The sequence below is a fragment of the Tenrec ecaudatus genome, chromosome 1 (assembly GCF_050624435.1).
Source record: "Tenrec ecaudatus isolate mTenEca1 chromosome 1, mTenEca1.hap1, whole genome shotgun sequence".
Lineage (NCBI taxonomy): Eukaryota > Metazoa > Chordata > Mammalia > Afrosoricida > Tenrecidae > Tenrec > Tenrec ecaudatus.
In genome coordinates this window covers 209,428,573-209,451,886 of record NC_134530.1, presented here as the reverse complement: position 1 = coordinate 209,451,886, position 23,314 = coordinate 209,428,573, and positions in this window count along the sequence as shown.

Here is a 23,314-nt window from a genome sequence, read left to right as displayed (position 1 = left end):
TGAGGTGTTCCTGTGTTTGTTTTCTATTGCTTTCAACACAAATCACCACACACTTAGTGGCTTATAACAACAAAAATCTATTGTCTTACAGTCTATAACTTGAAATCTGACAGGAGTCTCACAACAGGAAAGTTGTGTCCCTCCTTGTTGGCTCTAGCCTAGCAAATAGGATTCATTTCCTTTCCTCTTCGATATCGTATGGTCCTCATAGGGACACTGGTGAAGTTGTGGGATAAGCACTGGATTACTAACAACAGGATTGGCAGTTCAATTGCACCAGATGATGCTGTCTACTCCTGTGAAGATTTATAGTGCCAGAAGCCCAAGATAGAGTCTCTATTGGTCAGAATCAACTCAGTGGAGGTGGGATTGCTTTTGGGTTATAAGATTCTTGCACTCCTTGGTGTTTGGACCCCTTTCTCCATCTTCTAAACTAGCAAAGGGAAGTGCTGGCCTCTCCCATCACGTCACATGGATCTGCTTCCCATGTGACCTCCTCCCTGGGAGATGGACAACAGAGAAGGGGGTGAAGGGAGATGCCGGATAGGGCAAGATATGACAAAATAATAATCTACAAATTATCAAGGGCTTATGGGGGAGTGGGGAGAGGGGAGGGAGGGGAAAAAAAGAGGACCTGATGCAAAAGGCTTAAGTGGAGAGCAAATGCTTTGAAAATGATGAGGGCAAAGAATGTACAGATGTGCTTTATACAATTGATATATATGTGTATGGACAGTGATAAGAGTTGTATGAGCCCCTAATAAAATATATAAAGAAAAAGAGTTATAATCTTGGGAGGTGGCAAATAAATCAAACAAGTAAATCAATTTTGTAGCATAATGTAAAATGTCTATGCTATAGAGGTAAATGTTTTAGGACCTACGAGCAGAGTAGAGTCAACTAATTGGACTGGGGGTAGAAGGACTTTGGCTCTCAAAATCATTTCCTGGGAATAATACAGAGAACATAGGTTAGTTAGGGATTTTAAACAAAAGACCAGTGAATGCAACGGCACCGAGGCATAAAATTGCAGCTTATGTTCTGGCAACTACTTGTATATTTGCAATAGTGTAATAAATCTCAAAGGAGCCTGGTGACATAGTGGATTATCCATTTGGCTGATAAATGCAAAGTCAGCAGTTCCAACCCACCAGCTACTCCGAGGGAGAAAAATGGGGCAGTTTCCTCTTGTCAAGATTTAAAGCCTTAGAAACCTAAAGAGACAGGTCTACTCTCTCCTATAGGGTCACCATGAGTCAGAATCGACTCCAGATAGTGAATCTGTTTGGGGTTTGGGGGTGATAAATCGCAAGTTAAATACAAACATAATTGTCTCTGCCCTCCTTCCTTCACTGTCAACGTATTTAAGATGTATTTTATCTTTCATTTAATGTTGGAAAGATGGGTTGGTTACTTGAAGATGCCTGAAAGTAGTAACCATTAGCAGCCTCTGAGAGAAAAGCTGATTTTGTCACGATTACGTGTGTCTGGGTGTGAACAACTTGCTACACTGAACTGATTATAAGTAATCTGAGCGAATAACAGATCAGTGAGATCAATTTCTCTCTGAACAAACCAGAAAATGCCCAGAAAGTAACTAAATTTCACTCGTGGTTTAATAGACTCTGTTTATCCAATTACCCATATCATTAATGTCAAGAATATTTATAACATTCAACCACAGAACTACAAACCAGATATTATTAGAGTCACTTGCAGACTTCATGAATAAGGCTGTTTTTGTTTGTTTATTTATTTGTTCTTCTGTTGTATCTTGACCAGTTTTATATTGATCTAGCAAGAGTTTAAATTTAAAACCAATGTCCACTTGATTCTTGCGATAATAGGATCCAAACTAGGATAGATCGTTGAAATTAGCTGAACTGTTCTCTTAAATCCAACTTTCTCTTCCACTTAACCACTCTATGAGAATTGCCAATAAGCCAAACAAGATAGCCTGAGCTCACCTCCTGCTTCTGGTAGAAATGCTTAATTAGAGTGCCCTAAATAGAGAGGTAGAATAAAAGACTGCAACACCCCCCAAAATTTCCCTTAAGCCAAAAGTGAAATGGTTTTAAATCAGCTAGAGTCACAAGACGATGTCCACTCTAAGGCTTTAAAATCTGAGCTCTCGAACTTGTACCAAATTGTTAAGTTTAGACCTGGAATAAGGTCTATACATAAAATTATTTTCTCTGGCAAAGTGAATTAAGTCAATACATAAAATTATTTTCTCTGGCAAAGTGAATTAACTCAATAAACTTCAACATTACTTTTCTCACATCGTTGCTCAAATGGAAATTTTGACACATTGTAGGAAGAAAATGTGGCAAACTTCTAATAAACCCAAACCGATTGCACTGCCATTGCTTCAGTTCCTCCATAGGGCGAGTATACCTTGATAAGCCCAGTCTCATTATTGCAGCTGAGAGTGACTGGTGGGACTGAACATCCAACCTTATAATTAACAGCCCAACACTTAACCTACTAGACCATCGAGGACCCTTAAGCTTCTAGTAGTGTACATTAATCAACACAATAGTTTACATCACATTTCCCAGAAGTTTATAGTCAACATTGGATACCTTTATAGTGAACTAAGAGTCAGAATCAATTATTTAGCACCTAACAATAATAAAGTTTTAAAACTACAAATGCATTCTTAAGGTTAGGGAAATCAGTAAAAAAGTATGAGTATGCTCAAAGAAAAATAATTTTGAACAATTTCCATCTGGCACATTGCATTGACAGCACTGATCCTCATTCCCTTGTATAATGTAATGCATCATGACTGGTATCATCCAGGAAATTCATCCTAAATCAGCACTCTGCAGAGGACACCCGTGGGAAGGAAATTTTTCATTGATATATTAAAATATATGCCATATTTCATGATCCTTGACAAGTAATAGCCTGGAGTGAAGGGATGGAAAATATTTTGTTAAAATATTTTTTTATCATTTGACTGGGGAGTAATTAGGTATAAAGAAATATCCTAATATTATAGTTAAATCTCTTTGTATAAATAAGTAGAAAGAGACACTTAAGCTAGATGGGAGTGGAGAGGAGGAGGGACAATTACTAGAAAAATTATATGTATCTTCAAAATATTTTATAATCTGATTTAATGGTCCAGGTAGATTTTTACATAGTATCTCAGATTACTGGAATCAAATTAACCCAAGTATACATCTTGACAATTGAAATCACTCACTTCACCAATTTATCAATAGTATTTTGGGGGGAGTTGTCACGTGGGCTCTGACTCATTACAGCCCTTTCACATCAGAATGAAGCACTGCCTCGTCCTGTGCCATGCTCACAGTTGTTGTCATATTGGCGCCTATTGTTGCAGCCACTGTGCCAATGCTTTTATTGTTTACCAAGCATGATGTCCTTTTCCAAGGACTGGTTTCTGCAAATAGCATGTCCAAAGCATGTGTACAAAGTAAGGAGCATTCTGTCCCTTCTTCCATCGCTTTCCCCCTATCCCCATGGTATTGCTACTCTCATTATTGGCCTAAGGGGTTTACCTGTCCTGGATTCCATGCGTCCAGAACTCTTATTTGCACCAGTGCATATGCTCTGGTCTAGCCAGTTTTGTGAGATGGAACTGGGAGAAAGGAGAAAGGGGAACCAATCTCAATGATCAACATATCTCATCCCCACACACACAAGGAACGAACAAACACAGAAATGTGGGTGAAGGGAGACAGCAGTGTAAAATATGAAAATAAAAATAATTCATAAATTAGCAAGGGTTCACAGGGGTGGAAGGGTGGGGGACAGAGGAGGAAAAGAGGAGCTGATGCCAATGGTTCAAGTAGAAAGAAAAGGTTTTGAAAATGATAATGGCACAATGACCATGTACAAATGTTTGATACAATTGAGGTATGGATTTTTATAAGAGCGTTAAGAGATCCCAATAAAAGGATTTATTAGAGAGAGAGAGAGAGAGTAAGGAGCATTCTTGCTGTACTTCCTCCAAAATAGATTTATTTATGTGATCTTCTGGAAGCCTGTGATACCCTTTGTTTTTGTCTTTGTTTTCTTGTGTAGAAGTCGAGTTTTTCAGCACATTTTTAAAATTGTTTTATTAGAGGCTCATACAACTCTTATCACAATCCACACATACATCAGCTGTAGAAAGCACATTTGTACATTCATTGCCCTCATCATTGTCAAAACATTTGCTCTCCACTTATGCCCCTGGCATCAGCTCCTCATTTGTCCCCTCCCTCCCCTCTCTCCTCTCCCTCATGAACTCTTGATAATTTATAAATTATTATTTTGTCATATCTTGCACTGTCTGATGTCTCCCTTAACCCACTTCTCTGTTGTCTGTCCCCCAGGGAGGAGGTCACATGTAGATCCTTATACTCGGTTTCCCCTTTCCAACCAACCCTCCCTCTACCCTCCCAGTATCACCACTCACCCCACTGGTCCTGAAGGGTTCATCCACCTTGGATTCCCTGTGTTTCCAGTTCCTGCCTCTACCAGTGTACATGCTCTGGTCTAGCCAGACTTGTAAGGTAGAATTGGGATCATGATAATGGGGGTGTATGGGGGGAGGCAGTGGAAGAATTTAGGAACTAGAGGAAAGTTGTATGTTTCATCGTTGCTACACTGCACCCTGACTGGCTCATCTCCTCCCCGTGACCCTTCCATACAGGGATGTCCAATTGCCTGTAGATGGGCTTTGGGTCTCCACTCCACACTCCCACTGATTCACAATGATATGCTTGTTCTGATGATGCCTGATACCTGATCCCTTCAGCACCTCATGATCGCACAGTATGGCGTGCTTCTTCCATGTGGGCTTTGTTGCTTCTAAGCTAGATGGCCGCTTGTTTACCTTCAATCCTTTAAGGCCCCAGGCACTATATCTTTTGATAGCTGGGCACCATCGCTTTCTTCACCACACTTTCTTATGCACCCATTTGTCTCCAGCGATTGTATCAGGGACGTGAGCACACAGTGATGTGATTTTTTGTTCTTTGATGCTTGTTAACTGATCCTTTCGGCACCTAGTGATCACACAGGTTGGTGTGCTTCTTCCATGTGGTCTTTGTTGCTTCTGAGCTAGATGGCCGTTTGGTTACCTTCAAGCCTTCAAGACCCCAGACACTATCTCTTTTGATAGCCTGGCACCATCAGCTTTCTGCACTACATTTGCTTATGCACCCACTTTGCCTTCAGCAATTGTGTCGGGAAGGTGAGCATCATGAAATGCCAGTTTAATAAAACAAAGTATTCTTGCTTTGAGGGAGTACTTGGGTGGAGGCCAAATGCCCTTAGCACTAAACCTATACATATATGCACATAGATCTATTTCCACATCCTCATATATAAATATATATACATATGTACATGCCTTTATTTAGACCTCTATAAATGCCCTTTGCCTCCTAGATCTTTCCACTATTTCCTTTTACTTTCCTCTTGTCCGACTGTCATGTTCAGCCTTCATTAGAGTTTCAGTAATTCCTCTCAGTTACATTACCCTTGATCAAGCCCTACCAGGCCTCCTACACCCACGTCACCAGCTATTTGGATCACTTGTTGTTCCCTTATCCCTGGATTTGTTAACACCACTTCCTTTTTCCCCACCTCCCCCTCTCCCATGCTCCCCAGGAACTGTTGTTCACATTGTATTTTCCTCCAGATTGTTCGTCCAGCCTATCTTATTTAGACAGATCTGCAGAGATAATAGCATACACAAAAACAAGACAGAGCAAAAACAAGCAACAAAATAACACAACAAGCCAATGACCAAAAAAGAAACAAAAAACACAACAAGAAAGAAAAACTTAAAGAAAGAAAGAAAGAAAGGAAGAAAGAAAGAAAGAAAGAAAAGCTTGTAGTTAGTTCAAGGACTGTTTGTTGGCCTTTAGGAATGTTTTCCAGTGAGTTTTATGGGGCACCAAGCCCTGGCCCCAAAGTCTATTTTTGGTATTCCCCTTTGTTGCTCTGTTCCCCTTACTGTTCTGTTCCATGCCCTTAGTGTTTTGCCTCAGTGTGGTGGGATCAGACCGGGCAGAATTCCCATACTGTGTCTCCAGTGTTGTCCCCTGTAGGGCTATGGGTCAGTGAGGGATGTTGTGTCTCATAGTGGGGCTGGCCATGTGGTCTTCTCTGTGGATTGGCTGCTCTGAGTGGGAATATTGTCCTCAAGGCTTGGTAGGGCCTATGATACTCTCAGTTTTTTATTTATAAAACTTTCACAAGCTTATGAGGCTATTGAAAAATGCCGTGGTTCTTCCTTTCTTTCTTTTTAATCATTTTATTGGGGCTCTCTCAACATTTATCACAATCCATACATCCATCCATTGCATCAAGCACATTTGTACATATATTGCGATCCTTTTCAAAACGTTTTCTTTCTATTTGAGCTCTTGGTAGCAGCTGACTCCCCCCTCCCCTCCCCTCCCTTCTTCATGAACTTGATAATTTATAAACTATTCTTTTATTCATGTCTTACACTGACCACTGTCTCCCTTCACCCACTTTTCTGTTGTCCGTCCCCCAGGAAGGGGGTTATATGTAGATCATTCCCCTTACCCTCCTGGTATTGTTACTTTCAATATTGGTCCTGAGGGGCTTATCTGTCCTGGAATCCCTGTGTTTGAAGCTCTTATCTGTACCAGTGTACATGCTCTGGTCTAGCTCTGTGTTTGAAGCTCTTATCTGTACCAGTGTACATGCTCTGTACATTTGTAAAGTAGAATTGGGATCATGATGATGGGAGGAGGAAACATTAAAGAACTAGAGGAACATTGTGTTTCATCAGTGCTAAACTGCACCCTGATTGGCTTGTCTCTTCCTTGTGACCCTTCTATAAGGGGATGTCCAAGTGTCTACAGTTGGCCATGACTCTTTCAATCTATAGCACCTTAGTCATCAAAGTGACATCTTTGCCTTTCAACACTTTAAATAAGTCTCTTGCAACAGATTTGCCCAGTGTAATACCTTTTTGATGTCTTGGATGCTTCATGAGCATTGATGGTGGATACAAGCAAAATTAAATCCTGGACAACTTCAACCTTTTCTCCAATTGTCCTGATGTCTATAGGTCCAGTTGTGAGAAATTATCAACTGTATCATTTATCTATGCCTGCTTAAAAAAATCATCATATATGTTTTTAAAGTTTAGAACACAGCAATTAGCATCTGCTATTTTCTGTAAGTCAGGAATCTGACCACAGTTGAGCCTGGTCCTGCAGACTTCAGTAAATTCAAGGTTGTTTAACATAGAAAGATCCAATTCCCAGTTCATGTATGAGTTGTTGGAAGGATACAGATCCTTAGGCCTAAGGTTCTAAGGAGTTGTTGGCTGGAGATGTTTCTAAGGCTCTGACCATGGGGCCTCTCCACAGAACATCTTGCATCAAGACAGTGAGCAAGAGAAAGAAAGAATGCCCACAGCTCATACACAAAAGTGACATACCGTTACTTTTGCCATTTTGTGTTCATTAGGAGCAAGTACTTAGATCCTGCCCACACTCAAGAGGAAAGAGCTATACAATGATGGAGTGCACGCCAGGACATAGGGACCATCACATCTTTGTTTATACAGAATGGGCATAGGACATAATATTTTTATCTCTATAATTTACAATTTTAAACCATGACAACTACCATAAAGAATAGCATACATCCGAGGAGATGGGTCAGTCAGGGTGCAAGGTAGTACCGACGAAGAGCACAGCTTTCCCCCAGATCCTGGATGCTTCCTCCTCCCAACTACCATGATCCGAATTCTACCTTGCAGGGCTGGATAGGGCAGAGGTTGTACACTGGTGCATATGAGGGCTGGAGGCACAGGAAACCCTGGGTGGATGATACCTTCAGGACCAAGGGTGTGAGGGGGATGCTGGGAGAGTGTAGGGTGAGTGGGTTGGAAAGGGGGAACTGATTACAGGGATCCACATGTGACCTCCTCCCTGGGAGAGGGACAGCAGAGAAGGGGGGGAAGGGAAACTCCGGATAGAGCAAGATATGACAAAATAACGATGTATAAATTACAAAGGGCACATGAGGGAGGGGGGAGCGGGGAGGGAGGGGGAAAAAAAAAAGAGGACCTGACGCAAAGGGCTTAAGTGGAGAGCAAATGCTTTGAGAATGATTGGGGCAGGGAATGTATGGATGTGCTTTATACAATTGATGTATGTATATGTATGGATTGTGATAAGAGTTGTATGAGTCCCTAATAAAATGTAAAAAAAGAAAAGGGAAAAAAAAGAAAGAAAAGAAAATGATTAGGGCAAAGAATGTACAGATGTGCTTTATACACTTGATGTATGTATATGTATGGACTGTGATAAGAGTTGTATGAGCCCCAAATAAAACGTTTAAAAAAAAAAAGAATACCATACATCCAAAGGAAATAATTTGATTTTCAGCAAAACCAATTGATACTCATATGATCAAGTCAAGAATATGTATTTATGATAAAAAGAGAAGTTAGTATAACTGCATACATATATGCATAAAATTTATATCAATTTCCTGGAACAATTCTTTTCAATTATTTCACCTCAATCATTTATCTCACATTTCTTTCTTTCCCAGAGGAGGTGATATCAAAATTATCATATAGTGCTAGAAGAGCCAATAACTTTTCGGTATTTAATAGTCATCAGCAATACACTGACTGCTGGAATGTACAATACCAGGATCAAAATTTCAGACTGACAAACAGCCACCACAATTTATAATTGATAGAATAATATTTTCCTGTATTTAATAAAATATACAATTAGGTAATATGAAGATATAATCATATTACCATTTATTAATAATCATGAATTCATATTGAGTACTTCAACATTAGCACTAGTCAAGAACACTTAAGTACTTAATACATGTATTTATATGCAAACATATTAATGTATAGGCATCCACATGTAAACTCAAGAAATCTCTATTAATAGATGGCTATTAATATTACTACTGCATATGTAATGCAAATTTGAAATTGAATGAAAATTACTCCACTTTTTCAAAGCCTACAGTTTCTGCCATTCCTCTTTGGTCAGCACTGAGAGCCACTAGTAATAAAATATGTCAAGAAAATTACAGAGTAAGTGTAAGATGACTCTGCCTGTTTTATTCTCTACTAGACTGGTTTACACATATTCTGAATTTGCTTCTTTGAGGAGGATAAAATATTATGCTTGGAGAGTTGGTTATTTTATTTCAGCTCAAGGAAATAATTTTTAAATTCTGAGAATTGCTTTTTTAACCTCAAGGTTATGTTTTTGCCCTCCTATCAATACATAGTCACATTCTCATAGAATGTATGAATGCTTTCTCATTTGTTTTCTCTGGGGGAAAAATTATGTTAGATATTATAAAAAATACACAGTGACATACTATAATTTTTCTGAAATACTAAATGAAGCGCAAACCTAAATAATATAACATCAGTTGTAAATGTTGATCAAGTGCCTACTACATTTTAAATATGAAACTTGCCCTTAAATTGTAGCTGAAATACTTTCATTTTTTCAAGTTCTGCATTTGGCTAAAAATGTCAATCCTCACAAATTCAAGTGTGGAGGGTTTTTTAAAATAGTACAATAAGGGAAACAAAAGCTAGCCTTGTGTATATAACTGGCACTTCAGGAAAGCAAGCTCAAGAGAGCACATTTTGCCAATTTCCTTAAAAAGTTGTCCATCAGCAGAGTCGTTAGACAATCAACAGTGTCACTTTTTCTACCAGTCAATATAAGTTGATTTATGCATATAATTTTTTTCTCCACAAAAGACCTTTTTTATTCTGAACACCTTCAATGTTTCTTCAGAAGGCAAATTTTTTTAATTACTTTTATTGGGGGCTCTTACATCTCTTATCACAATCCATACATTCATCCAGTGCATCAAGCACATTTGCACATATGTCGCCATCATCATTTTCAAAGCATTCTCTTCCCACTTGAGCCCTGATATCAGCTCCCCATTTCTTCCCCATCCCTCCCTCACCCATCCTTCATCATGAACCCTTGATAAGTTATAGATTATTTTTTCCATGTCTTACATTGTCCTCCATCGCCCTTCACCCACTTTTCCATTGTCCATCCTCCTGAGAAGGAATTATAGGTTGATCCTTGTGATCAATTCCCTCTTTCTCCCCCACCCTGCCCTGAGGGGTTTATCTATCCTGGATTCCCTGTGTTTCGATCTCTTATCTGTCGCAGTGTGCATGCTCTGGTCTAAATCTAATCCGATTTGTTAGGTAGAACTGAAGTCATGATAGTGGGAAGAAGTAAGCACCAAAGAACTAGAGGAAAGTTGTGTGTTTCATTGATACTATACTGCACCCTGACTGGCTCATCTCTTCCCTGTGACCCCTCTGTGAGGGTATGTCCAATTGTCTACAGTTGGCATTGCATCTCTACTCCATGCCTCCCACTCCCATTCACATTGGGTATGATTTTGTTCTGTGTCTTAGATGCCTGATATCTGATCACATTGACACCTCATGATCATGCAGGCTGGTGTGCTTCTTCCATGTGGGATTTGTTGCTTCTGAGCTAGATGGCCACTTGTTTTTCTTCAAGCCTTTAAGACCCCAGACACTATCTCTTTTGATAGCCAGGCATCATCAGCTTTCTTCACCACATTTGATTATTAGAAGACAATTTTACCACTACTTTTTCATAGATTATTATTAGATGCCATCAAGTTAATTTATTTTTACTCATACTGATTCCATAAGAAAGAGCACAGCTGCCCCCATAGAGTTTTCTTGTCAAAAATCTTAACAATTTTATTAGCACTTGATGCACGTGCCATACAAATCAATAATGCCATCATATCAGGAAGAGTAGCACAGTTGTCTCATATTCAATCCTAGAACTTTCTTTATGAAAGCAGATTGGCAAGTCTGTCTCCTATAAAGCTGCTTGATGAGGGAGCAGCAGAACATTTAACTTTGTACCCCTAGGCAACCTTCTCTTTGGTGTATGTTATCATACACTATACATATGAGGGGATACCCCCCCAAAAAAAACACGGATTTTTTTTCAAAGCTATGTATTTAAATTTTTTTTTACAAAATAACCATAATATCTTCAAAGTACTCTCCATTGCACTTAATACATTTGTCAAATCTGTGATTCCATTCTTGGAAACCGTTTTCGAATTTATATGCTTGAATGGCTGACAGCACCTCCCTCATTTTTGTTTTTCTTCACCTCTTTTATGTCATGAAATGACTGCCTTTTTGTGTTCCTCTTTTTTCATGTAAACAAAAAGAAGTTGCCCAGAGTGAGGTCAGGTAAATAAGGTGTGTGGGGCAAGAAAGGCATGCTGTTTTTTGCCAAACACTTGTGCACTGAGAAGGCTTCGTGAGAAGGTGCATTGTCACGGTGGCAAAACCAGTCTTCCACAAATCAGGCCTTTTTTGTCACACATTGTTATGAAATCGTTTCAGAACTTCTAAATATAAAGCTTGGTTAACAGTCTGACCTAGTGGAATGAACTCCAAATGCACTGTGAATCAACATTTTGTGTCTATTTGGGAAGTTGATGAATGTCCAGAATGAGTTTTGTCACCAGCTGATATTTCACCTTTTTTGAAACGAGTAAACCACTCATACGCCTGATTTTTCCCCCATAGCACTGTCCTTATAAACTGTGTTCAGCATCACAACAGTTTGCGGCTTTTTTTCCAAACAGGAAGCAAATTTTCACAGCCGCATGGTGTTATCTTAAGTTGACCTTCACCCAAAACGAGGTTCAAACAAAACTGCTTTTATGAAAAAATTCACTGTGACCAGGAGCTGCCACTGGGCGCACTAGCCCAGAACAAGTTGCTCACCTAGCAGGAAAAATGCATACTACAAAAGCTCTGCCCAGCAGAATTCCAGGTTGTTGTTTGTCTGGGGGGGGGGGGGAGGAGGGTGACCCCATCATATGTGCACACATACACATACACACAACTCTTTAAAGTGTTGGAAAGCATGACTGCCACTTTGAAGATTGAGGCACAACTGACCCAAGCCATGGTATTTTCCATTGCCTTGTTTGCATGTAAATGTTGAACATTGAATAACGAAGACCAAAGAAAAATCAACATGTTTGAACTATGGTATTGGTGAAGAATATTGAAGCACCATGGGTTGCCAGAGCAAATAAATCTGTCTTGGAAGAAATACAGCCAAAATCCTCCTTAGAAGCAAGTGTGTTCAAATTCCCAAAATCATTCCTACCTACCATACCAACTGTCATCAGTCAGTTCTAACTCATTGTGACCCTGACCTGTAAAACATCAGATACTTGCTCCTATGAGCTTCTAAGGCCATAAATCTTTACAGGAACATGAGGCTCAGCTGTCTCTTACAGAGCAGTTGGTGGAGTTGAACTACTCGCCTGGCAATTAGCAGCCCTACTCTTATCCCACCAGCCACCAGGGATAGAAACAGTAATTTGCTAGGAGGATTCATGGGACTCAATCGTACTTACCAAAGCTAAAGTCAAAGTCAAAGCCACTGCCATTACATTGATTCAGACTCATAGGAACGTGACAGAAGGAACTGCACCTTGGGGTTTGTGAAGGTGTGAATCTTGATTAGGGCAGAGAGCCTCATGTTTCTCTTGAAGAGCAGCTCAGTGCATAAAACAAGATGCCACCAGACTCACCACTAAGATCCATTACAGTAAAATGATACAAAACCAGCAAAGGAAAAAGGTCCATGGGGCAAAGAACAGAGGAAATCGGACACAATCTTCTAAGAGCCCTCTCCCAGGGGCTCACACAGGACATGTGCAATTTGTCCAGCATCAAAGTGTGACCACACTTGTGAAGTGCTCATGAGGCAGATTGGGGGACTAATCGTGTAGGCACCCTCTGTCTAGCACATACCAAGATTCCAGACTGGCAGAAGGGAAACAAATGGCCTGCATACACCACATAGTGTGTACCAGCAGGTAGGCACCAGGAGTCAATCTTATTAGCAGTAGTGGGGAGCCCTCCCCAAACTTCAAGTCTTCAAGTGCCAGCTAAGAGCTAATCTTGTTGGCAGGCCTAAAAGTAGCAGTCTTGGGCCTAAAATGATAAGTCTTTCGACACAACCAGTCTATAGTAATCTCACCTCCTCAGACACTGGCCTCCGTTCTTTCTAGAAGGGTTGGTAAGCAAGCTGTTCCACCCAGTAGCGACACAAAATGGCCCGGTTCGAGTACAAGTGTAACATTTCTTTACTGTGCAATTTGTGAAGTAATAAGAATACCATATTTATAGTAACTTAAGAGAATCCATGTGAAGTACCTTTAAGAGTAGCAAATATACAATTATTCATACAATTACTTTCTCATATGTTCTAACTGAGGCACTTTGAAGCTCTACAAGTTATACCAGGCCACACCATAGGCCATTACTTCTTCACTAGCGCTCTAAGAGGCCGGTCAGTCCTTTGTAGCCCCTTCTTCACCCATGGCAGGCCATTCTACCATACCTCTAGCCTAGGCTACCAGCCCTGATGTATTTCAGTGCCACAGCTGACTACCAAACTAGCCAAACTAATTCTAAATTGCTATGGAAATCGCAAAGGATATAAGCAAGGTAGTTTTGAGAAAGACCAGCATTGGATAACTTCTAGAACTGATCCTCAAATTTTACTGTAAAGCTACAGTAATCAAGACAATGATATTGATCAATGGAATAGACTATGAATACAGAAATACACCCTTCTATTTATTCTTAATTAGTTTTTTACCGGATGCCAATACAATTTAATGAGGAAAGGATAATCTTTACAACAAACAGTGGTAGGACAATTGGACAATTAGTCTAAGAAATTGATTATGCATAGACTAAGAAATTAACTTATTCCACAAGTAAAAATCAACTCATAATGAGTCAAAGACCTAAAATAAGAGTGAAAACTATGAAACATCTAGAAGAAAACATCGAAGAAAAGTTTCATAGTTTAGGCAAAGATATTTAGAAATAACACCAAAAGGATAATCTATAAAAGAAAAAGTGAATCAATTAAAATGCATTAATTGTTAAATATTATACTATAAAATATATAATTAAGAAATAAAATATAAGCACTGAATGGAAGAAAATACACAAAATCATATATGATAAAAGATTTGCATACAAAAATTTTAAAAACAAGCCAATATTTTAAATGGGAAAGAGATTTTAGGAGTTATTTTATCAAAGGAAACATGATAACATAGGAAAAGATGCTCAACAGCATCTCATTACAGAAATGCACATTAAAACCCAAAGGGCATCCAACTACATGCCCTCTGAATGGTTATAATCAAACAGGAGACAACGATGGGTGTTGGTAAAACAAAAGCAAACTCACTGCCATCTAGTCACTGCCAACTCATAGTGACCCTTTCAGACAGGGCAGAACTGGCCCTGTGAGTTTCCTTGACCATAACTCTTTCCAGGAGTGGAGAAGCCCTCTTTCTCCTGCTGGTGAACTGCTGATCTTGCAGTTAGTGGTGAAATGCATAGCCACTACACCACCAGGGCTTCTCAATGAATGTTGATGGGATATATTTTTTAGAAATTGGAACCCTAACATTTTGCTAGTGGGGATGTAAATTGGCATGGCTACTTTGGAAAGCAGCAGAACAATTTCTTTGAAAGTTAAATGTATACCCACCACATAACCTAGCAATTGGATTTCTAGGTATTACCAAGAAAAAGAAAAATATATGACTATATGAAGACTTGTATGTGATAGTCCATGGAAGCCTTATTCATAATGGCCCCCCACTAGAAACTCTAATGTCTGTTAACTACTAAATGGAAAAACAAAATGTGGGGTGGTCATGCAAAACTACTATTCAGTAATAAAAAGGAGCAAACTACTGGTGCCAGTACACCTTGAATGAACATCAAGAACTATAAAAATTATTTTACATTTACAAAATTTAAAAAATCCCAAATCTAAAGCTATTGAGTCGTTCCAACCCATAACAAACCTGTATAGAATTCCCAAGGCTGTCAGCCAGCCACATCTTTTTTCCTCAAAGGAACTGGTGGGTTTGAACTGTTTATCTTGCAGCTAACAGTCCAAAGTTTACCCAAAGTCCCACCAAGTTTCTATTGGTGGGAGCAGGGATGATGATAAGGGAGCCTGTGGGAAGTAATAGATGTTGTCTACAATTCAATAGTGGTGATGGTGTTGACATACATGAACTGTAAACATATTTCTAATTCAAAAAGTGAATTATATGGTATGTATGCTGCACCTCAATAAAACCTCTGAAAAAAGACCCCAAGATCCTTAAATCAGTGCTTCTCTGCTATCGCCTACAAACGCAGAAGGTTGCATTCGAGTTTTAATTTTGAGCACCCAGGTTTGCAAATGCTATGGATGGCAGTGACGGCCCAAAATACATCCATTGGTAGGGTCTCCACCTAAATGAAGCCTACATTGAGCTCCTTCTGTTCATTAACCAAATATGGAGATCCTTCCACAGGCAGAGTGCCTTGTAAAGTAAATCATCTCCATCCTTCTCCAGCCATCCCCAGATGTGCCATTGATGGAGATCACCATAGTGAGGACTGTAGAGTCATGCTCTATCAGACTTACCTTGGCTGCCTTGGTAGGAAGGCCCTAGACCAATCTTGCAAACTCTTCTATCTTACATTGTATGTGTCCCAATCATTGTCCTGTCCCTGTTTCTGTTGTCCCACCTATAGCTGCTCTGCATTTATCTGCCATCAACATGAATTTGTGATCGTTCTCTGTTCCACGCCCTGTTTATCTGCCATCCTAACTGAATCCTCTGACACCATTTTGACCTCATGCTAATGGCCTCCCTTCTTCAGATGGTGTGTCTGTGTCTTTGTGTTGCCTTTGTACCTTTTAAGACTTAATGTTCTATTTAAATTATACTTGATATTAGGATCACTTTGGTACCCTAAAAGAGGGTACATGATTAAAAACAGCATCACTCAAAAATAAACATTTTTACCACTTGTTTATTTAATACATGAGTATTAAATATTATTGTTTCATAAAAACAGATGTGTTATAGAATATGGAAATAATTAAATACCACCCAAAGAGAGACAATTTATTCAGAATCTTCTATCGCAAGGAATTAGCCACTATAACTTGTCCTTAGTTCAGACTCAGAGGCAGTCAATAGTGTGAAAAAAAACTTTACAGTTAAAAAAGAAATAGAGCACCGGATAGGGCAAGATATGACAAAATAATAATCTATAAATTATCAAGAGCTCATGAGGGAGGGGGAGCGGGGAGAAAGGGGGAAAAAAAGAGGTCCTGATGCAAAGGGCTTAAGTGGAGAGCAAATGCTTTGAAAATGTTTAGGGCAAAGAATGTACAGATGTGCTTTATACAATTGATGTATGTATATGTATGGATTGTGATAAGAGTTGTATGAGCCCCTAATAAAATGTTTTAAAAAAAAAGAAATAGAGTCCTTCAGGTGTGTGCTGGTTGGACACTCTTGGCATGAATACATGGAAAATATACTTAATAGAAGCAGAATATCTTAGGTGACTGGTTTGGGAAGCATATATGGCTTTCTGTATTTGGTCCTTTGTTGGAAAAAATTACTGAAGGTGGTAGTTATTGATCTAATTTTTATATTCCTGGGCCATGGGCTATATAGATTATAGTTTGACTTTCTGGAGTGTTTAATATAGACGTTGTTTGCTTTTCAGGCTTCTGTAGGCCAGAATGCTTCCATCTGAGTAAAATACAAAACCATCTCTACCAGAAGCCTCTCAGGAGGCAGATGAGTAAAAGAAACTCCATTTTTTCACTGCTGAATGACCAGCCTCCTTCCCCCTCCCATCTCAGAAAGTCCCACTAGTGACTGATTTTAGAATGTACTCTCCTGTTCCCAGGTTGAGGACACTAAAATCAGTTTAGACCAGCAGTTCTCAACCTGTGAGTCGCAACCCCTTTGGGGATCGAACGACCCTTTGACAGGGGTCATAGGAGTCAAGACACCACTTCTCTATCCTTCTCCAGATGGGTCCTCCCACATGCAGATATGCCCACATACAGTACCCGGGGGGTGACATCACACCAACCCCATCAAATACACCACATATAAATACAGGTGTATGTGACAGGGTTAGCACCATCATGTACTTATGTGACTAGTCACACATGTGTAGAGAGCAACTACTGTGTAGAAAGCAGCTACTGCTCTGCTAAAAGCATCTACTGTGTTGAAAGCAACAGTATTGGAGGTAAAATGACACTTCATGAATTATAATTACGGGGTAAATGTAATATCATGTACTGTAAAATCATCAACTACTGCAAAAAAATTTGTACCATGGGAACTTAATCTGGATGCTGATTGGTCTTTTTATATTCAGCTGTGGTTATGTTCAATTTGTCACAATGAAAATATATCCTGCATATCAGCTATTTACATGATGATTCATAATAGTAGAAAATCACAGTTATGAAGTAGCAATAAAAATAATTTTATGGTTGGGGGTCACCACAACATGAAGATCGGGGCATTAAGAAGCCTGAGAACCACTGGTTTAGACTATTCTTCAATATATCATTTGTTTTAATATTGTTCCTTTTGATGTTATAATCTGAATGGTGTAGTTAATCTTTTTATGGTAACCAGGATGTTGTGGTCAATTTTGGTATTGTTTCTTTTATAATAAGGAATGCACCTTGTAATGCATGCTTGCTCTTCTTGAAGTTACCAGAATAACTGTAATCGATGCTATATCCTATAACACTCCCAAACCCTAAAGAATAGTAACATTAGTTTTGTTTTCTGCTTCTGTCCATGCTTGCTTAAGCCTTGCCAAAGGATAAATGAGTTATTTTTATTTAAAAGATGGACTGAAATGTCAACTTGGGATTGCGATGAAAGAACCGTGTTTAGATTCTAGCAGTCCAATGATTACCGAATAAAGACTCTTCTAAATTATCAAGACATTACAGTGGCTGTCATTTATCTGAACCCAGAACATCAGACCCTGTACAAATAGACTCCAGAATTATACTAGTTTTCCAGATATTCTCAAATTCTTATAAAGCTGGAAGCATCTTTTCCTCCAAATAGGAAAGGTCCTTTTGAGGAGCAGAACAACAAACTAAATCCCTCTCACTTCCCTGGGTTTTTTATAGTGTAAGTTGAAAATTATTGGTACAAAAACTTTTCTTAAACAAAGATTTCAAAATGTGAGGCTATTGTTTCTCAACACAGCCACCATCTAGGTGTGTGCACTTTTTTTGTGTGTGTGTTTCCACTTCTAAAGACAAACTTTCTATCTCTCTTTCTTGAAGAATTCTACACTCTTCCATGGACACCACATCAAAAGAGCAGTTTGGGCATTCTCGAGAAACTCGACTCATGTTCCCTTTCAGCGTTCCTTGAGTTTGGGGAACAAAAAGAAGCGCTAGGAGCAAGATCAGGGCTGTAGAATGAATTCCAAAGGTTTGCCAAAAAAATTCTCTTGGACAGACCTTTCTACTCTCCAAGAATGAGCAAGTGCATTGTTGGGGGAGGGGGAGCAAAACATCCTCAGTGCAACTTTCTTGATCATTTTCTCACCAGTACAGTTTCCAATTTTCTTAAAATTCTTTTCCAAAAAGCTCCCATTATTGTGCTGTGTCCTTTGAGAAAATCTATCAAGCTCACCCCTTCAGGCATCCCAATCTCCAGAAAGCGCTTCTGAGCTAACCTCTCTGACTTGAAATTAATTGGCACAGCAGATCCCACAGGAAACCACTGCTCAGAAGGGAATGTTTAAAAAGGCACCCTAATGAGGTTCTTTCTGGCCAGACACTGTTGATTTGAGCTCCATCACTTTTCTTCATCCAGTGAACATGCACTGCTTCCCTCCCAGAAGCTCTCACCGGGGCGCTCAGAGGCTTGTCACTGTCTTTCAGTGATGTAATCTTTCTTGCTGTGCAAGCTTTCCTCTATGTTATGATAAGAAGTCAACCATGAATATGACTGTCACCTTAAAAATGTAAGGTGTCTTCAATGAACTGCAGTTTCACAATGCAGAAATACTACAGTTCACAAGACAATGACGTCGTGTTTTTTGTGTCCTGCCACAGAAAATCCTCAACCAGTATGATGTCATTAATAGTGAGGAGTGTTGAAATAATTTTAGTAGTAATAATTAGAGTGTCAATCAAACTAATGATTTACTTTCTTTTATAAATTATAACAGATGTATTCCCCAAATAGTACCACTTTCTCACTCAACTTGCTTTCTTATCTCCTTTCTAAAACTGGAAAAATTAGTTGGCGTTTCAGGTGGAGAGAATTAGACATAACCTGCAATTTATTTTTCCTCTGCCACATCCCTTAGTGAGCCATCATTAATGATGTGCCATTAATAACCATTGCAATTATAAATCATTATAGAGCTTTTGAGTGCTGATTTTCTACTTATTTCCATTTTTATCTTAGTTTTATCTGTGGATGAATTTTTAATAATAAATGAGAATTAGAGAGACAAAGAAAACAAAAGCAGCATATTATATATATATATCTCACAGGATTTCAAATATCTTCTTTGTAAAGAGAAACTTTTTTTCAAAGGAAAGCTTTTGTAGAACCCCAATATAAAAAAGATAAATGTTGAACAGTTATAAGTAATGCTTGATCAGGGAACACATGTCCACTTGGCCTCCAACTGTACCCATTTGGTGCTGCTTGAGGCTCTGAGTCATATCACAGAAGCCCAGAGCCCCCAAACATCACTTGAATGTCAATGACTTCACCTTGACCTGACCCATGAGTCACAATGAGGCCTTGGACATTCAATTGATGGTCCAGTTGAGGACCAACTCATAATGCAGTGATATTAGCCATGTTGCTCTTCCTGTAACACATTTTAAATCTGCACATATGTTTAATATACAAGGGAATGTGTTTTAAAATGTTGCCTAATTGCTCACATTAACAGGATGCATGTTGTGGAAGTCGGGAACAGAATATCACCACGTTTTAATATAGAATTCAATGTTTTAAAATGTAGTTTAGCTGTTGTTGGGAGCCATCAAATAGATTCCACCTCAGAGCAACCCTCGTTCGACAGAAGCAAACACCACAAGCTGCTGTGCCGCCCCCTCACTGTTCTTAGGTTTGAGCATGTTGTTGCAGCCACTGTGTCAAACCATGTTGTGCAGGGACTTCTACTTTTTTGCTGTCTCTGCCGTTTACCAAACATGACTTTCATCTCTCAGGGCCTCTCCTGATAACATGTCCAAAGTGTCGGAGATGTAATCTCACCACCTTTGCTTCTAAGGAGCATTCTGGCTGTACTTCTTCTACGATATACCTGTTTGCTCTTTTGACAGTCCATGGTATTTTCAATTTATTTACTCTAGTGAACAAATAAATAAATCTTTGAAAGAATATTTTTATCGTTCACCACTAACATATTTTTGTAATTGTGCACTTTCGCCTACATGTGTATATATCATGCCTGTAGTACTCGTTGCTTTACTTCTCCATAACTTTAAGGTTTGGCGGGGATATCAAGACCTAGATGTGTCTACTTGAGTGTGCTGTGGAAGATCAAAAGGACGCTGACGTAATCACTCACTGCCATCAAGTCAATTCTGGTTCATAGTGAAAGTAGAACTGCCCCTGGGTCTCAGGCTGTAAATCTCATCGGAGCAGAAAGCCTTTTCCTTCTTCCCCAGAGCTACTGTGGATTTGAACTGCTGGTCCTGCAGCTAGTACCCCAACACTGTGTATCCAGGGTCCCTTCAGCTACAAAGGTACTTGTTCTTGATCTAGCCAATCTTCACTCTTCTTTTCTCTCTTAAAACCTGACTCAATTGGTTGATGAACTTCCAAAATAGCAAGATAATTGTATTTTAAGCAACTTTTAATCATTGAAGCAAATTAACCACAAATTAAGCAAAAGTATCAGGGAAGGAAATGCATCAGAGAAGAAATTCTTCTAACATTTAGAAATCAACAAATTAGAGAAATAGTATTGTGCTTAGTAGTCTTCATTATTTTTCTAAGACCTTTCTTTTCTGTAAACCACACAAAACTTTAAAATGATATCAACATGTTCACTTCTCATTTTTATCATTCCTCCCCCACCCTACGTTTTTCCTATACCATAATTCACACCATTCTCTGAGATGAATAAGAAAATCCTCGTAGAAATAAACATCCAGCTATGCTTCTACTTTTCAAATTTATAACACAACTGTTTCATTACACATAAGATAAAAATGAAGAAAAGAAAAGTCCCTCTTAGCTTAAATCCTGCTAGCAATGTGGGCTGGGGTAGCAATCATAAATTATGAATAAATTTAAAATGCAGAAGATAATTCTGTCAAGGTGTATAGCATAAGTTTCCTAAATGGTAGCTCTCAAAATAATTGGTTGATAGCCTTTTACCATATTTATTTTATGAATGGCCCATGCAAGTATTATTCAGAGTGAGAAGAAAAGTCTTAGAGGTTGTCTTAATTTCTAACTCATCCTTTTTAGAACGTATCTTCTTGGCTGAAAGGAAATAGGCTGTGGCTAGGTGATAAATGCCTAGACTGTAGGCCCTGCATTTCCTTAACTGAGCAATAATAATGGAAAATCTCTTTTCAAGAAATGGTGTCAGAAAAACTAGATGCCCATTTGCAGAAAAATGAAATGGGGTGTATACATGGTACCACATAGAAAAAACAACTCAAGACAGAAACCAGGTCCTTACCTAAATATAAAACCTAAAACTATAATGATCATAAAAAATAATAGTAATTATAATAAATCTAGAGGCCCTGCTTTATGACACGAAATCAAAAATTCACAAACAGCAGTAGATAAGCTAGACAAGTGGAGCCTCCCAAAACACTTACTTTTGCATATCCAAAGAGTTCTCCAAGAGTGAAAATGGAGCCTGTTGTTAGCAGTTGTCAGGTCCGTTCGACTCACAGTGACCCTCCGTATATCTAACAGAGCAAACACTGCCTAGTCCTACACCAACCTCCCCAATGTCGTCCTGAGTGAACAATTTGTTGCAGCCACTGTGACATTTCATCTTACTGAGAGTCTTTCTCTTTATCACAGGCCTGGTACTTTACCAAGGATGATGTTCTTTCCTAGAGGTTGGACTCCTAGTAACACATTCAAAGTGCATGACACAAAGAAAGTCTCAGCATCCTGGCTTCTAAGGAGCATTCTGGTTGTCTCTCTTCCAAGACAGATTTGCTTGTTCTTCTGATAGGCCATGGTACATTCAGCATTCAGTATTCAGTATTCACCAACAACGCAATTCAAACACATTGACTCTTCTGCAGTCTTTCCTATTCATTGTTCACCTGCCACATGCATATGAGGCGATTGAAAATACCGTGAGTTTTTGTTTCCATCTACACCGTCTTACACTTCAGGTGACATCTTTTCTCTTCAACACTTCAAATAAGCCCCATGCAGCAGATTTTCCCAGTGTAGTGTAGTGTTTAATTTCTTGACTACTGCTTCCAAGAACATTAAATGTGCATTCAAGTTAAATAAAAAGCCTTGACAATTTTAATCTTTCCCCTTTGATGATGACTCTGTAAATTTTTCCAGTTGTGAGAAATTTTATTTTCTTTACTTTGAGTTGTAATCCATACTTTAGGCTATAGTCACTGATCTTCATCAATGAGTATTTCAAGCCCCCTTGCTTTCAGCAAGCAAGGTGACATCATCTGCATTTCTCAGGTTGTTAATGAGCCTTTCTCCGATACTGATGCCATATTCTTTTTCAAATACTTCAGCTTCTCAGCAAACAGACTGGAATAAATGTGGTAAAGGGATATCACCCTGACTCACATCTCGTTTTATTTTACCCCCTTGTTCTAGTCAAACTACTGCCTCTTTGATTAGGTTTTATATGAACACAATTGAGCATTGTGAAATTTCTTTTCTTCACAATTTATCCACAGTTTTTTCTAATTCACACAGCCAAATGCCTTTGCGTAGTCTATAATGCCTAAGTAGGCTTATTTCTGCTATTGTCTGCTTTCCGCCGAGATCCAGCTGGCATCAGCAATAATAACCCTTCCTAGAATTTGGCCTGCATTTCTGGCATTTCCCTGTCCATGGTGCTATTGCCACTTTTTAATTGTCTTCCACAACATTTTACTTGCATGTGAGTCCCGCCTCCTTAATCTGGTCACAGCCATGATACAATGGAGGGAATTTTCATTCAGGGTCTGGCCTATTCTTTATATAGTTTGACAATGTGCCCAAGTGAACTCACTTATGCTGGATCTGGGTCCTCCATCTGGTTTGTCAACCTCTTGTTAAATCATCTGCTGAGTCCAGGAGTCGTCAGCGGACTGCTAACCTTGAGAATTCATTC